Genomic DNA, 14,923 nt, shown 5'->3' with positions numbered 1-14,923 from the left:
TCAACAGTTCAACTGATACTCATCAGATACTAACCTAAAATCCTTACGCTATTCCCGATGGAGAAGTGCATCCTTGATTTATTTTGAAAATTCAGCCCAATTGATTAATTAAAATTAAAATGTAAAATTCACTTCATCAGTCACACTAACTACATTTTAAGTGGCCATTCAATTGCCACACTCGACCTATGGCTCTCATATTGAATAGTGCAGCTGTAGAAGCTCCAGAAACATCGTAGAACATCTCCATCAGGGCAAAACAATACACTGGACAGTGCTGGCTAGAGCGTCAGCATGGCTTCTTGTTGTCTCTCACGACCTCTCCAAAGATTTCATGCTTTTGAAAATTTTAAAGGCTTTCAGTGGCGGAGAAAACTTTGATTTTTACATGTGCCGATACCTATTTGCAATTTCTCATGTATTGTCTTTCCGTATTGAGGCTTAGGGATTTTATTGTACATTTGTTTATACATATATTAATTTGCCTACATGACTCCACTGAGAACGATATTGGGAGGGTACAGCACTATTTAACAGCAATGATTGAAGAGGTAGTGAATAAAATAGGGAGATTCTCTTTGGCTCTCCTTCAGAGGCTTATGCTGGGCTAGCTCCCATCACTCCATCATCAATGGTAACCTCCGTGAAACCAGCACCAAGGAGGAGATGTGAAAAACGAATGGAATGGCTACCGAGTCAAACTCTTACCCTCCCATGGAGGCTCTTTCTAAAGGCAGTTATGAAAGTTAATATTTATTCATGATATTGAGAATACTTCAACACATGACACAAGCTCACCAATTTTTTAATATTCTGCGTTTAGGTTAATAGGGTAATATACTTTGTATGCCAAAAAGCCAACCAAGCCAAGCCCAAGTTATGCTAACAAAAAACACTGATTAAGAATCAGAAGATTGAGGGGCACCTGGTTGAGCATCCAACTCTTGATTTCAGCTCAGATCATGATCTCTTGGTTCGTGGGATCAAGTCCCAAGTCAGGCTCTGTGCTGACATTGCAGAGCCTGCTTGGGATTCTCTCTCTCCCTCCTTCTCTGCCCTTCCCCAGCTCGTGTGTGTGCTCTCTCTCTCAAAAAAAAAAAAAAAAAAAAAAAATTAAACGAAGTCAGAAGACTGATATCCTTACTTCCCTCAGAAGTTGAAGCCACCAATGTGATGTTTACCTTAGATAGAGATGTACAACTTATTTTTGAAACACAGCTCTACACAACACTTCAAATTTTTCTTAAGTTTCGGCACTTACAGAGTAAATCTTAATTATCTAGAAACATCACTTACAGAAATACTCCGCAATATCAGATGCGTAAGGAATGACTGGAATTGGTTTATTTCTGATTTAAAACACCAATGCTAGTCTAACTCTATTATTAGAGTCCCATCTATGTTCAAAAATCTGTGAAGATGATCATCGTCAAAACACTATGTGCACAATGTAGTTTTTTCTCCCCCAAGTAACATCAAGCGAGAATCCAAACAATAAGCTCATGGGAAAAACAAAGAGCAAAGGATGAAATGACTAACCTCCTAACTTCAGTTTCCTTATCTCTTGATTGAGAATCTTAATCAACCTCAGGTTTGTCATGAAAACTAAATGACATAACGCATGCAGGCAAGGAGCATGGTACCCAGCACATCATAATAAGCCTTCAGCAGACATCAGGAGAGATGTCATTTACACGACCTCATCTGTTAGGTTCTGATTATTGTTGTCATCTTGTCAATGATACCTAGCTCTGAGTATGACCAGATAACAGATGCAGTGGATTCTAGAATAATGACACTGAGAGTACCGAAGTGCAGAATTCATGAGCAACAGGAAGTGTCCAGCTCTGAGCTGAATCCCAGTATGAGGGTCACATCACAGCTGTCGGCCTCTGGGGGTACAGGATCACCAGTAACTAAAGAAAGATTTGTTATCACAGATGTGGGTTCAAACCTTGGCTTATTAACTTGGAAGTTAGGCCAAGTCCACAAATGCTCTGAGCCTCAGTTTCCTCATGTTTCAATTAGTCAAATGAACACCTACATCACAGGATTTTCATTGTCTTTTTTTTTTTTTTTGATATTTTATTTATTTTTGAGAGAGACAAAGGGACAGAGCTGAGTGAGGGAGGGGCAGAGAGAGAGGGAGACACAGAATCCGAAGCAGGCTCCAGGCTCTGAGCTATCAGCACAGAGCCCGACGTGGGGCTCGAACCCACGAACCGTGAGATCATGACCTGAGCCGAAGTCGGACGCTTAACCGACTGAGCCACCCAGGCGCCCCTACCTCAGAGGATTTTTAGAACGATCCAATCAGAATCCTCAGGAAAGCAACTAGCAGTTAAAACGGGGACAATTCTTGTACATGTCTGTAAGCAAAGAGCTGACTCACTAGAGCAAACAGTTTGGGCACCCAGTGCCAAGTTATTCAACTGACATTAGAGCCACCAAGCTCCGGAGAGGCCTTCCTATTCTGACTGACAAACAGTAAGTAGGTGGAACGGCAGTCTTCTGACTGAGCAGCCTCAAAGACAAGTTTACGAACTCAAATTATTTCATGACAAAGTATTTATGAGCAATAAAGAAAATACAGGCCATGTTTTACCCACCACGCATTTTTCTAACTCAAAGGACCACCCTTTGCAGTCTTCTCCGCTCTGCTAAAATGAAATGCCTTTCTTACAGGTGTGAGAGTAGATGGTGGACAAGACGGTGTGCGTGCGTGTGTGTGTGCGTGTGTGTGTGTATGTGAGAGTGTGTGTGAGAGAGAGAGGGAGGGAGGGAGGGAGAGAGTTTCAATGAGTTTACAACTTATTTTAATCAAAACTCTTAGTCCAGGGGCACCTCGGTGGCTCAGTCCGTCAAGCGTTCGAGCCTTGGTGGTCAGCTGCTCAAGTCATGATCCCAGTGATGTGGCAATGAGCCCCGCATCAGGCTCTGCGCTGGGCACGGAACCTGCTTTAAGATTCTCACTCTCCCTTTCCTCTCCTCTCTCTCTCTCTCTCAAAAAAAAAAAAAAAAAAAAAAAATACAAAAACAAATAACTCTTGGTCCAACACTTATTTAAACATCCTGCTCTGGGACATTCACAAGTCCAGTTAAATACACCATCATCAATATCCATCTCCAAATTTAAAAGATGCACAGACATGACCCCTCCCCCGCCAATGGAATTATTATAAAGAAAATAATCTTCGGTTACCTTAAAGGCTTACTGATGACACCACACTCCAGAAGGAAGCAGGGACACGGGTGCCAGATTTAGTTCCTACCACAAGTATTCTATCTGTATCTGACACTTTCTTGAAAATACACGTTCTGTTCTCTGATTGCTTGAGAGAGAGAGAGATTTCCTTCTAGGTCAGGGTAGGGTTATCTATGGCCACGGGCCAAAGCTGGCTCACCGTTATTTTGCTAAATGAGGTTCTATTATAAGATAGTGACACCCCTTCATTTACCTATTGTCCGTGGCTTGCTTTTGCTACAAAAGCAGATGTGAACAGTTATAACAGACACCTTACAGACTACGAAGCCTAAAATACTGTCTGGCTTTTTTTTTTTTTTCCCCCCAATCAGTCAAAACAAAACAAAACAAAAAAGGGAAAAAATGCAAAGGAAAAGAAAAAGAAAAAAGTTTGCTGACTCTTACGTGGGGTGATGCTTTTATTTTTTCCTTTAAAATTAGGTCGTGTATATTATATCCTGTCCAATACAAGATTTACAGATAGCTTTGAGCATTCTGTGGTAGACAGAGCTCTTGAGCTATATATAAGGTTTGGCTGGGAAAGAAATGCATACCTAAAACTGTATTTAACAATGAAACTGTAATGCTCTGAATGGACACTCTGAGGAAACATCTTCTCCACATCCCCTATTATCCAAAGCTCTGAAGCAGAACTTCGTGTCTCATCACAGTCATTGGGAATTACACAGAGGGCTTAGTGAGGAAACAGTAATTGAAATTCAACCCACTTTCTATCTCTCTTCTTCTTCTTAACACGAAATTAGTTGGAAATTTGATGTATCGAGAAAGACATAATGAGTATCCAAGCTCCGGTACGGTGACATGAAATGGCACATAAATAAAAGAGACCAGGGAAAAGTGATACACAATTATGCAAAGATTGAGCCTCACATCTGAAAGATGCGGTATGTGGCTTTTATAGGTTCACAATCTCCCTTCTTGGAAAGACGCTGTAACTGACTTTATTACTACTGTTTAACAATCATAACAGTAGCAAGGCATCACTGCTGTTGCATGTTGCCCCTCACAGATAACATTTGGAGGGTGCTTACTATGTGCTGGGCGCTGTGTGAAGCTTTTAATTTCACCACGACTCTGTGGGGAGGGTACTTCGGCCATATTGTTTTCGTAGATCAGAAAATTGAGGATGACAGGGAAATAAACATGCATGAAAATGACAAGTACTTTCATAGTTGTGGGATATTCACATACATTCAAAAGACTTACCATTCATACGTTCTTTTTAAATCATTCAAGATGAATATTGTATCAGAATCACAAATCAGTTTTTCCCCTCCCTGTGCCTCAAGAGGTAATTCCTTCATTACATAAAGTCTTAATTAAAAAAAAAAAAAAAGAGAAAAGAAAAGAATGGCCAAATATATTTTAAGATTATTCGGAAATGTGCTTGGCACAGAAGAGATGATTCATATTCAATAAATGTGACTTGAGTTGAATCTAAAATATATTACTTATGGTAGCTAGTCAGAGTAATGGTGTTCATTCATTCACCTCTCCCTACCTCCGTGTCATAGGGTAGACCATTTCCACGCTGACTCTGGGCTTAACCATGAGACTTCCTTTAGCCAAAGGGTTAATAGCAATTGCGAGGGGGAACTGAATATATGCTTGCACGCTAAGGCTTGCCCCTCTTGCTGCTCTCAGAACCCAAGAACACCATGTGAACAAGCTCGGGCTAGCCTGCAGGGAAATGAAAGATCATGTGACCCAGCCAATAGCCAACCAACCATCAAATGTGTGAGTGAAGCCATGGAGGACTAGCCAGCCCCCAGAGCTGACCTGACAGTGGACCACAGAAGTAGGAGGCAGCCCAGTTAAAATCAGGCCAACTCAACCCAGCACCGAAGAACTAGCTAGCAGAGTCCTGAGTTAAATAGTTGGTTGGTACTTTAAGCCATTAAGTTCAAAGTTGGTTTATCACGTGGCAAAGTCAACGGATTCTCTACCCTCAAAAGGAAAGCAGGTTATTTTTGTCAGGGGAAACATGAAAACCATAGTCTTAAAAGAATGAAGATCTTTTACCCAGTCATTACAGGGAACACTGCTTCAGGGAACCCTTTTCAACTGATTTATGTGGTAGGTATATGAAGACAACTCGTCAAATTGGACAATGTGGCAGATGGCATTGGATTTATGTGTTATTTATGTAGCACATGCTTAATTGTCTACTTTGCTGTCCATCTTTTGCCCCTCTAGTAGATGGTTATTTATAATAATTGTAATGCTTTAACTGGCTGACACTCCAAATAGAGCCTTTTCCTTTGGATTCCTTTTTCCTTTTTCCAGGGGGGAAAAAAAAAAAAAAAGAAGAAAAAGAAAACAACAACAAACCGAACCAACCAAACAAAAAAACCCCACCAAAGCTCCAAAGAGCTATTATAATTGTTTTACAGTTTCATTAGAAAACATCCTGTCTGTTATGCTCGCTTCCGGAAACTCTAATGATAATAGTGTTTGTTGCTACTGCTTAATTCCCCCTCAGGGTGTCTGCCTTTTACAGTTACAATTACAATTGGAAAGTCGTTCAACCACATGTTCACATCAATTTACCCATTAATTTATTTGACCTGTTAATCCATTAGTTACCCTCCCAGTAATCTATTAAACTGCTTAAAATAATATTTGCAGTCTCTAGTGTGGGATGACTTTGGGTCAAAGATGACGAATCCAAATTATTAATGATGAAGCTATTTTATTCATTTTGGAAACTTTGATAGTGCTATAAAGCAAACTGTGAATGCCTTCTTAATTACATGACTGCAGAAGAGCTCATAAAGTCCCATGATAGGGCAATAACTCATTCCTAGGCTCTTACTATCATTCAACCAGTTCATTCTACATCTAGGAAAATATGCTGTAAGACACATGTATGTTGGAGAAACACGAGGTGCTATCGGAAATTAAGTGGGAAGGCACTGGATTCTGCCCTGAAGAGATGGCCATTTGAATTGATGAGACAAATTTATAAAGCAACTACTTCTCAATCTGAAAGAAATCAATGCTCCTCTACCCACCTCGTAAGGGAAACACAGACGCCTGAACAAGCCCAGGAAGCACTGAGGGGATGGCCCAGCTTCTACTTCATGGTCCTACACCCAAACCTTACAGGAGACACGCCAACACTTCAGGGACTCAATCCAGCCACAGGTAAGAAAAGCAAATGATGGGGGCGCCTGGGTGGCTCAGTCGGTTAAGCGGCCGACTTCAGCTCAGGTCACGATCTCGCGGTCCGTGAGTTCGAGCCCCGCGTCGGGCTCTGGCCTGATGGCTCAGAGCCTGGAGCCTGCTTCTGATTCTGTGTCTCCCTCTCTCTCTGCCCCTCCCCCATTCATGCTCTGTCTCTGTCTCAAAAATAAATAAAACGTTAAAAAATTATTAAAAAAAAAGAAAAGCAAATGATGGCAACCGGGACCAACTAGAGAGCTTATACCCTGTCAAAGTTAACACCCCACCCCACCGTCTGGCCACTGCTGGAGAGGATCCTGGGCCCAAAGTTGCCAGATTTGATTTTTTTAAGCTAATATGGAAAATCTGTAACTATATGTGAAATCATTTCCTTCTGAAGTATGTGCAAAGTCTAATTTTTTAAAAAAGCTACACAAAAGCAGGGGCGTCTGGCTGGCTCGGTCAGTAGAGAGTGCCATTCTTGATCTTGGGGCTGTAGGTTCAAGCCCCATGTTGGGTATACTGATTACCTAAACATATAATCTTAAAAAAAAAAAAAAAACTACAGAAAAGATGAATATCGAAGAATTTCCTTTTGAACATAGGCAGCGGGTTTGTGACTTCCGTGATAGAAAGCATTCTGGGATGAGCAAAGTATGGAGGAATAAAAATGTCTTGTGAATTCAGGCAAGGGGGGGGGGGTCACTGTAGTTGGAAGGTCTAGGGTATTGTTAATGTATGTAATGGCCATCTGAACCCTATTAAGGTTATCTTTGGAGTATTTAAAGCCTTTATAATCAAAAAGGTAAAAGCAGAGTCTGAATTTTGAAGGTGTTTTTCTTTAAAGTGAGTTAGCCATTACGTTAGATGTTCCTGGTCTGTTAAGCATCTGCCCAATATCTTCACTGCTCTGCTTCTTGTTAGGGACTTCAGAGAGACAGACAGAGACGAGTGTAAACCCAGGTCAGACACAGATGATGGTAAAGTGACCCTTGACACTCCTGTACTTAATCAGACCAAGGAGTGTGCTAAGAAAAACACACACCGAGGTGTGGAAACCATAAAATATCACCAGGGAAATGAGAGAGCAGGGTTGGTTAGAAATGCAAGCCACCTGCTGATATTGTGCAAGTGATAGCAAGAGACAAATACGGACAGAAATCCCCAAGTCTTAAACCGACACCCCATTCCCTCCTTTTCACTTCCAAAACTGCTTCCCTTAAGCGATTAGATACGGCTCCTCCAAAACTTCCCGCCTCCATCATCTCCCATCTTACTCCTGGCTGGGCTAACAGTCTTCCTCCCTCTCTCCCTCTCCTCCTGAGCTCCCCAAATTCAATCATGGAGAGATGTCAACCGTCTGCTTTGGAACGCCTTTCAATTAAGTTTTTAAAAATGCCAAAGGTCGGTGCTTAGGAACAATTTTTTACTGACAATCTAAAATAACAAAGAGAAATTTCAAAGATACAGGGAATCACTACAGCTGTATTTTTAACTTTTCTACATATTCCTCCAACTCCTCTACTGTACTGAGGCTAACCAGGCCGCAACATACTCCTCAGGGCTCTTGCCCCCCCAGATTCTTTCACAATTATCTTCCTCAACCTTCACAAGATTGTAAGGTGCTATTCTTATTTGGACCAGAGGAGGAGAAAACCGGGACTCAGCTATAGGAACGGCTCCAATCACGTAACAGGACGAGGTAACTGTTACTGATGTTTTCTTGTGTAGCAGACACCTTCTAATATATTTTACATGTGTTACGCCTCCATTTTTTTTTTAATATTTATTTTTGAGAGAGACAGACCGTGAGCAGGAGAGGGGAAGAGAGACAGACAGAGACGCAGAGTCCAAAGCAGGCTCCAGGCTCTGGGCTGTCAGCAAAGAGCCCGACGCGAGGCTTGAACCCACAAAGCATGAAATCATGACCTGAGCCCAAGTCAGATGCTCAGCAGACTGAGCCACTCAGGCACCCCTGTATTCCACTTTAATTAATCCTTACGACCCAGCAAGGCAGGTACTAAATTTTCCTGTGTTTTATAGGTGACAAAACTAAGGCTCTAAAATATTGCCTCTTCACAGTGCCAACTTTGGGTTCCCGCTTCCAAATCTACTGTTCTTTTAACTCCACTCTGCTTATTTTACGCACAAACCTTGAAGAAGTTCTACCACTTTTTCCATAGAGTAGGAGAGGATGATTCATTAGCCTTCCCCCAAATGACTCCAGCTTAAGTATTTCCCTTTTTTAGTGTTTCAACGTTTTGTTATGCTTTAGTAGGACCATTCTACTCCAGGATCTGGAATTTCTGTATTTTTAGACTCTCCTGGGCACTCAAAAGGATCCAAATACCTGAAAAAAATACATTCAATATAAGAAAGCACGCGGAAAAAATGAGGAGCACACACTTGCCGTCCTAAGTTCCTATATCCTCACTGGGGCTGAGTCTAGCAAATGTGGCTGTGACATTTCCAACGGCCAACATGGGAAGGAAGGATAATTCATTAGTAAGATGTAGTTTTTATAAATCCACGATTGAGCTCCAGTTCTGTTTCTGGGAACAAGGCCCCTCATATTCACATTATCTTCCGTTGGCAGTATTTCCTATCACTGGGAACACAAGCCCTAAGTGAGACCAGTACCAATGAGCATCCAACGACGTGACATTGAGTGAAGAGGCTGCCCACAACTTCACCGCTAGGCTAAGGGAGCCCAAGGTGCTTGCTCTTACAGAGCTCTTCTGAAGGACACCAAGGGAGGGCATTCCCTTCACAGGACTTCAACCAAGGTGGGCAGGATGCCTGGCCCCCTCTACATGACTACATCTGAAGAGTTCATCATATTGGCCAGTGGTCCCTTCCGACTTTGCCAGCTTATATGCGCAGGGCACGGCTGTGCAGCAACATCCTCGAACTCCCTCTCGATCTACCCACCCTTTACACGTTCGGAATAATCCCTCACCAGCCCTTACCAGCTTTGGGTGTGCTTTCAGAATCTCAAGTTTCCGGAATGTTAAAAAAAAAAAAAAAATTAGAGTATAAAACGGGCCGTGAAGAAGAGGGGTCTGATAAAGTAAGTTCTCTTTGACAGCCAGGTACCAAAGCAGATTCAAGAACTGTTGCAGGAGACAAACACTAACGATATTCCACAGCTATTGCTTCATGTGATATATGCATAAAAGGTTATTGCTCTTAATAAGGATTAGCAACGGACCGATTCGCTTGAATGTGTTTGATTTGAAAACTCCTATAAAATTTCAATCACCCTAGGCATAGCCTTCATCCAACCAAATAGGCAGAAAACACTCCCAAATTTTAACCTTAGTTTTCACAAAGGAGGGCTGATTGTACCCTATACAGTATAGGCAGTAAAATATCAGTGTTTTATACTGTAGTAAAAACTTAACTTGAAAGGACTCTGGTAATAACAGCAGCAACAAGCCATGTTAAACCGTTAAGAAATTTTCCAGGTCCCTTTTGTTCTACTCAGGGAACATTTGTCAGGTATGGAAGCCCTCTGCTGGTCAAGGCAGTATACAAGGCAATTCACTAGAATTCTGGAAAAGACTTTTTTTTTTCTTTTAAGTCCCCCCAACTTGCAGTTCTATTTGTCCCTGAATTTTCTTTTGAAGCTTAATTAAATATTGACTGAACCTAAATAAGCCGTCTTGTAAAGAGGAGTCATTTATTCTAGGTTCCTAATTTTGTTAGACATTTTCTCATGGGGGGCATCTGTAGACAGAGAACAAGAAGTGTATGCTCTGGTAGGGACCCTTTCTCAGGCTGACCTGGGTTCCCCTCACCTGGTGCTTAGAAAATGTTTCTCCTCTGTGTTGACCGGTGAGACTTAGCCAGTTTTCTTGAATTCTTCGAGGCCACCATGTGTTTGAGGATTCAGAGGGTTTTATTCTAAAAAGTTATTGTGCTTCCTGAATTTGGTTCATTAAGCAAATAACAGCCATAATGTAATAGAAAATAATCTCATTCTCAGAGGAGGCTACCGTAAGGCCAAAGCAAGCTCGAGAAGGCAAACCACATCAAGAAGCCAAGAGCGTGACAAGAAGGAGGGGAAGCCATTAGGCCCTAATGCTTTGGACACAGCACAGCTGACCAAGGACGAAAATAGATGAGTTCCCAGCGTCCTGCCCCCTGTGAGAGCCTCTTTAATTCCCTGGCATTTATATTCATGCGCTCCTTTGTTTGCTATAGCAAAGGAACTTGTCTAGAGCTTAGCCCTCTTCAAAGAGCTAAGGGGTCAAGGAGAGATCTACCTTGCCCCACAAAGACCCAACTTTTCTCTTTAAAAAAGTAGAAACATTTAAAAACATTGAAGTTTTTTAAATAGTGCTTTTTAGGATTTTGAAAAAATTACAGTTGGCTGATCTCCACAAGTTGCTTACCTTTCTGTATATTATTTCCTTCCTTGAAAACGGGGAGGACAATAGAATCTACTTTATCAAGTAGTCATGATAATTCACTAGTGAATACATATAAAGGGCTTAGAAGGGTGACTGACACCTGATAATAGTCATTTCTAGCATTTAGTGTACCAGCTAAAGGAGTAGTTTTTAACCAGAGGTGATTCTGTTCCTAGGCAATATTTGGCAATGTCTAGAGATATTTTTGATTGTCATGACCAGGGTTGCCACTGGCATCTAGTGGACCAGGCATGTTGTTAAATATCCTACAAGGCACAGGATAGCCTCCAGCAAATAATTATCTGACCTAAAATGTCAACAATGCCAAGGTCTGAAAACCTTGATTTAAAAACATACTTTTGGGCACCTGGGTGGCTCAGTCAGTTAAGCGTCTGACTTCGGCTCAGGTCATGATCTCAGTTTGTGGGTTCAAACCCTGCATCAGGCTCTGTGCTGACAGCTCAGAGCCTGGAGTCTGCTTCAGATTCTGGGTCTCCCTCTCTCCCTCCCCTTCTCATGCTCGCTCTCAAAAACAAACATTAAACAAATTTTTTTATACGAACATACTTTCAAAGACACTCTAAATGGAACACAACGTCTGTGATAGGTTTCTCTCTCTCTCTCTCTCTCTCTCTCTCTCTCTCTCTCTCACACACACACACACACACACACACACACACACACACACACACACCTTTTAGATAACCAAAATACTTTGTTGTTCTAGACATTAAGTACATGGTGTTCTCAAGCCTCTATTTGGTAACTCAAATTAACCCTATGTGCCAGTCATGTGCTTTGTTGGTGGTCAAATGGCTTCTGGGAGCCTGTTTCCTGACCACCCTCAGCCCTCACCCTTTTGAGTTGGTCCTTCGTTTCCAACACTCAGACACCTCGATCATCATGAGAACTCCATGCCCCACCCTCCTCTTCACACTGATGAGCTTCACTGAATTCCTCTTTCCAAATGACCTGAAGGGTCTCAGATGACCCGTCACACAGAAATCATGAGTTATTACCTTTATTAGTAGAAGACTGCTTGATCTAAAAAACATTAATTCCGCTTTTACAAACTCTCTCAGATATAGAAAATGGCCAATTGTAATGTGATTTATCAATTTCATCATCAGTTAATACCTACAAAGCTGAGCAATGAAGCCATTAGGCTGTTAGGACGATTTCATTGAGAATGTGAATCTGTTATTTCCAGTTATTCACTGCACAATATTTGTACAATATTTATTTCTGGTCTAGAAAAGGAGGGGGAAATTAGAGCTGTTGTGTAACTACCCTAGCAGGGTGCCTAGCACAGTAGTTGCTCAATAAATATTTTTTGAACAATAGACCCTAGGTTCCCATTTATCATTAATATTTGTAAGAGCAAACTAGCTTCCCAAGATAGAACAAGGCTTTGCAGTTCTCGAAAAATGCTTTCTCAGTTCTTGTCTCATTTAAGGATTTTAACAAGACAGACTGCAAAGAACTACATTCGACAAGTAAGAAAACAGACTTAAGAGAAGTCCTCCTCTCTTTCTACCCCCCTCTCAGGCCCCAGTGATTGTTACTGTCAGAGATTCCTTAATCTGCTCTCTTTCCCGGTCAAAGTTCCCATTCCCAAACCTATCTTATGTTTATGTCAAGAGATGGTCTGCCTATCATCATCTGTTTTATTCTAAGGTTTATTAAAAAGAGAAAAACAGGGGCGTCTGGGTGACTCAGTTGGTTAAGCGTCCAACTCCTGATCTCAGCTCAGGTCAGCATCTCACAGTTCATGGGTTTGAGCCCCACACTGGGCTCTGCATGAACACTGTGGGGCCTGCTTGGGATTTCCTCCTCCCTCTCTCGGGGCCCCCTCCCACATGTGTGTAGGCTCGCTCTTTGTCAAAATAACTAAAAAAAAAAAAAAAAACAGAGAGAGAGAGAGAGAGAATAGTCAAATTGATAAATTTATATCATTAACCCCCAAATACATAGAAATGTGGGATGTTATGGGATACAGAGTGGGAGAAAATATCTGGAGGCCTAATTCTCAACTGGAAGCTGCAATTTTCTATGCTTTTACATACTCTATGGTTACAGCCACATGGTCAAAAATTATTTCACCCACAGCATTTTATTTTAGGTTTGTTCCGATCGGGAGCAAGAGGTTCTAACAATCGAATTTAGCATACCCAGAAGACTCCCACAATTTTCTATTTCCCATACTGTCTCCTGCCAATACCCCCTCAGACGTGTTCTTCCCCAAGCCCAAATGTACGTATAATAAGCATGTGGGTCCACATGCACAGACACAAACCAATAGGATGCCTCATCAGTTGAAAAGAATTGAGCTCATCATAGATTGGACAAAAACCTTTCTAGTAAAATGTGTTTTCCCTAGAAGTCAAACTGTTTTTCCCAGGACACATTGCAACATTTGTGCACTCTGATGCGTAACTTACTCTAGCAGATTGTACTATACTGACATATTCCTCCAATGTGTCAATTTCAAAACACATATCTAAATAACACTTTGAAAGCAATCTTCTGATGTTCAAAGATCCATGCAGTAAAAACTCCAATGTTACTATGACATGAGTGTCCCCCCCCTGAAAATAGACCATACACCATTATAATTAATAGACACTCAGGTTCAGAATCTGGGGGAAAAAAAACATGATTGAAATTAAAAATGATCTCCACACAGTCAGCATAATCCTTTCTTTTGCTGTGATTTATTGATCTTTCAGTTCCTATACCATTCCTTTCACGGTTTCGCCACTGTCTTAATGTTTACGGATAAACTTGGACCCAAATTTTAAAACCAATTATCAACTGCCAGATCTTGAATTAGTCTAACTTCTCTGAATGCCATTTTGTCAACTCTAAGAGTTTAAGGTAATACTCTTGATCTTACAACAGGGTTCTTGTGGAGATGAAATAAAATGAATATAAATTAAGGGCAAGAACATAGTAGGTACATTCTCCTCTGCCTCACTCCCCTTGTTCTTTTTTTTTTTTTTTTTTGATGAACATTAAAAAAAAAAAAAAGTCACTGTAAAATTACTTTCTTTTGTTTTTATAAAACCAGGCACCTTTTAGACTTAAAATATTGTTAGAAAAGACGTGAGGGGGACCTGAGTGGCTCAGGCGGTTAAGCGTCCAACTTCAGCTCAGGCCATGATCTCGCGGTCTGTGAGTTCGAGCCCCGTGCTGGGCTCTGTGCTGACAGCTCAGAGCCTGGAGCCTGCTTCGGATTCTGTGTCTCCCTCTCTCTCTGCCCCTCCCCTGCTCATGCTCTGTCTCTCTCTGTCTCAAAAACAAATAAAAACATTTAAAAAAAAAATTTTTTTTTAAAGATATGAAAAATCTCAAATGCAAATCCTGGTGTGTATGTCCAAAAGAGGGACAATACAGTTTTCACGGCCAAAAGATCTTAAACCACCAGGCATCAAGAAACGGCTCATTACCAAGTATCAATTTTGTCAACTCTAGGACCCTATAAATTCTCTTAAATTAACTGCATGGTTGGTGTCTTTGCTGACCCTAGTGACAGTCTGGATGAAGTTCACCCCTCACATGTAAGGCAAATACCTCTGCCTGTAGTCGTCCTAGAACAACGGGGACGTTTACCACCGATTAAAAAAACAAAAAAAGAAAACCCCCAAAGAGCAGCATGCATGTCTAAAAATCAGGATGTGAGAATTTTAATGATTCTTTGTGGGGTTTTTTTTGTTTGTTTAATTAAATTGCGTTTACGGTCGCATTGGCAGACGTCTGGGAACCAAATGGCTAATTAAGAACAGAAAGCAGTTTTCTCTTTGCCTTTATTAGAGGGCATATAAGGAGAATGAGTTTTGAGTCAACTATTAATTCTCAAGCTGACTGGGTGCTTTCTGATGACTGAAGAAACCTTGCAGTTGGCTGAGGACGCCACAAGTCCTCCTCACTTTCCGTGGCATTTTTAAGCAAGCCCAACACATGACACCTTTTGCTGTGAATGCCAAAGTTAAAAAAAACTGTCAGAAGCTATTGAGTGAGGGCTCCCAGGGTCCTGCCAGTGGCGTGAAGTTAATGACTGTCGGATGTTGAATTCTCA

The sequence above is a fragment of the Panthera pardus genome, unplaced genomic scaffold, assembly GCF_024362965.1.
Source record: "Panthera pardus isolate Hobbes unplaced genomic scaffold, ASM2436296v1 HiC_scaffold_16, whole genome shotgun sequence".
Classification (NCBI taxonomy): Eukaryota; Metazoa; Chordata; class Mammalia; order Carnivora; family Felidae; genus Panthera; species Panthera pardus.
This window is presented reverse-complemented; position numbering follows the sequence as displayed.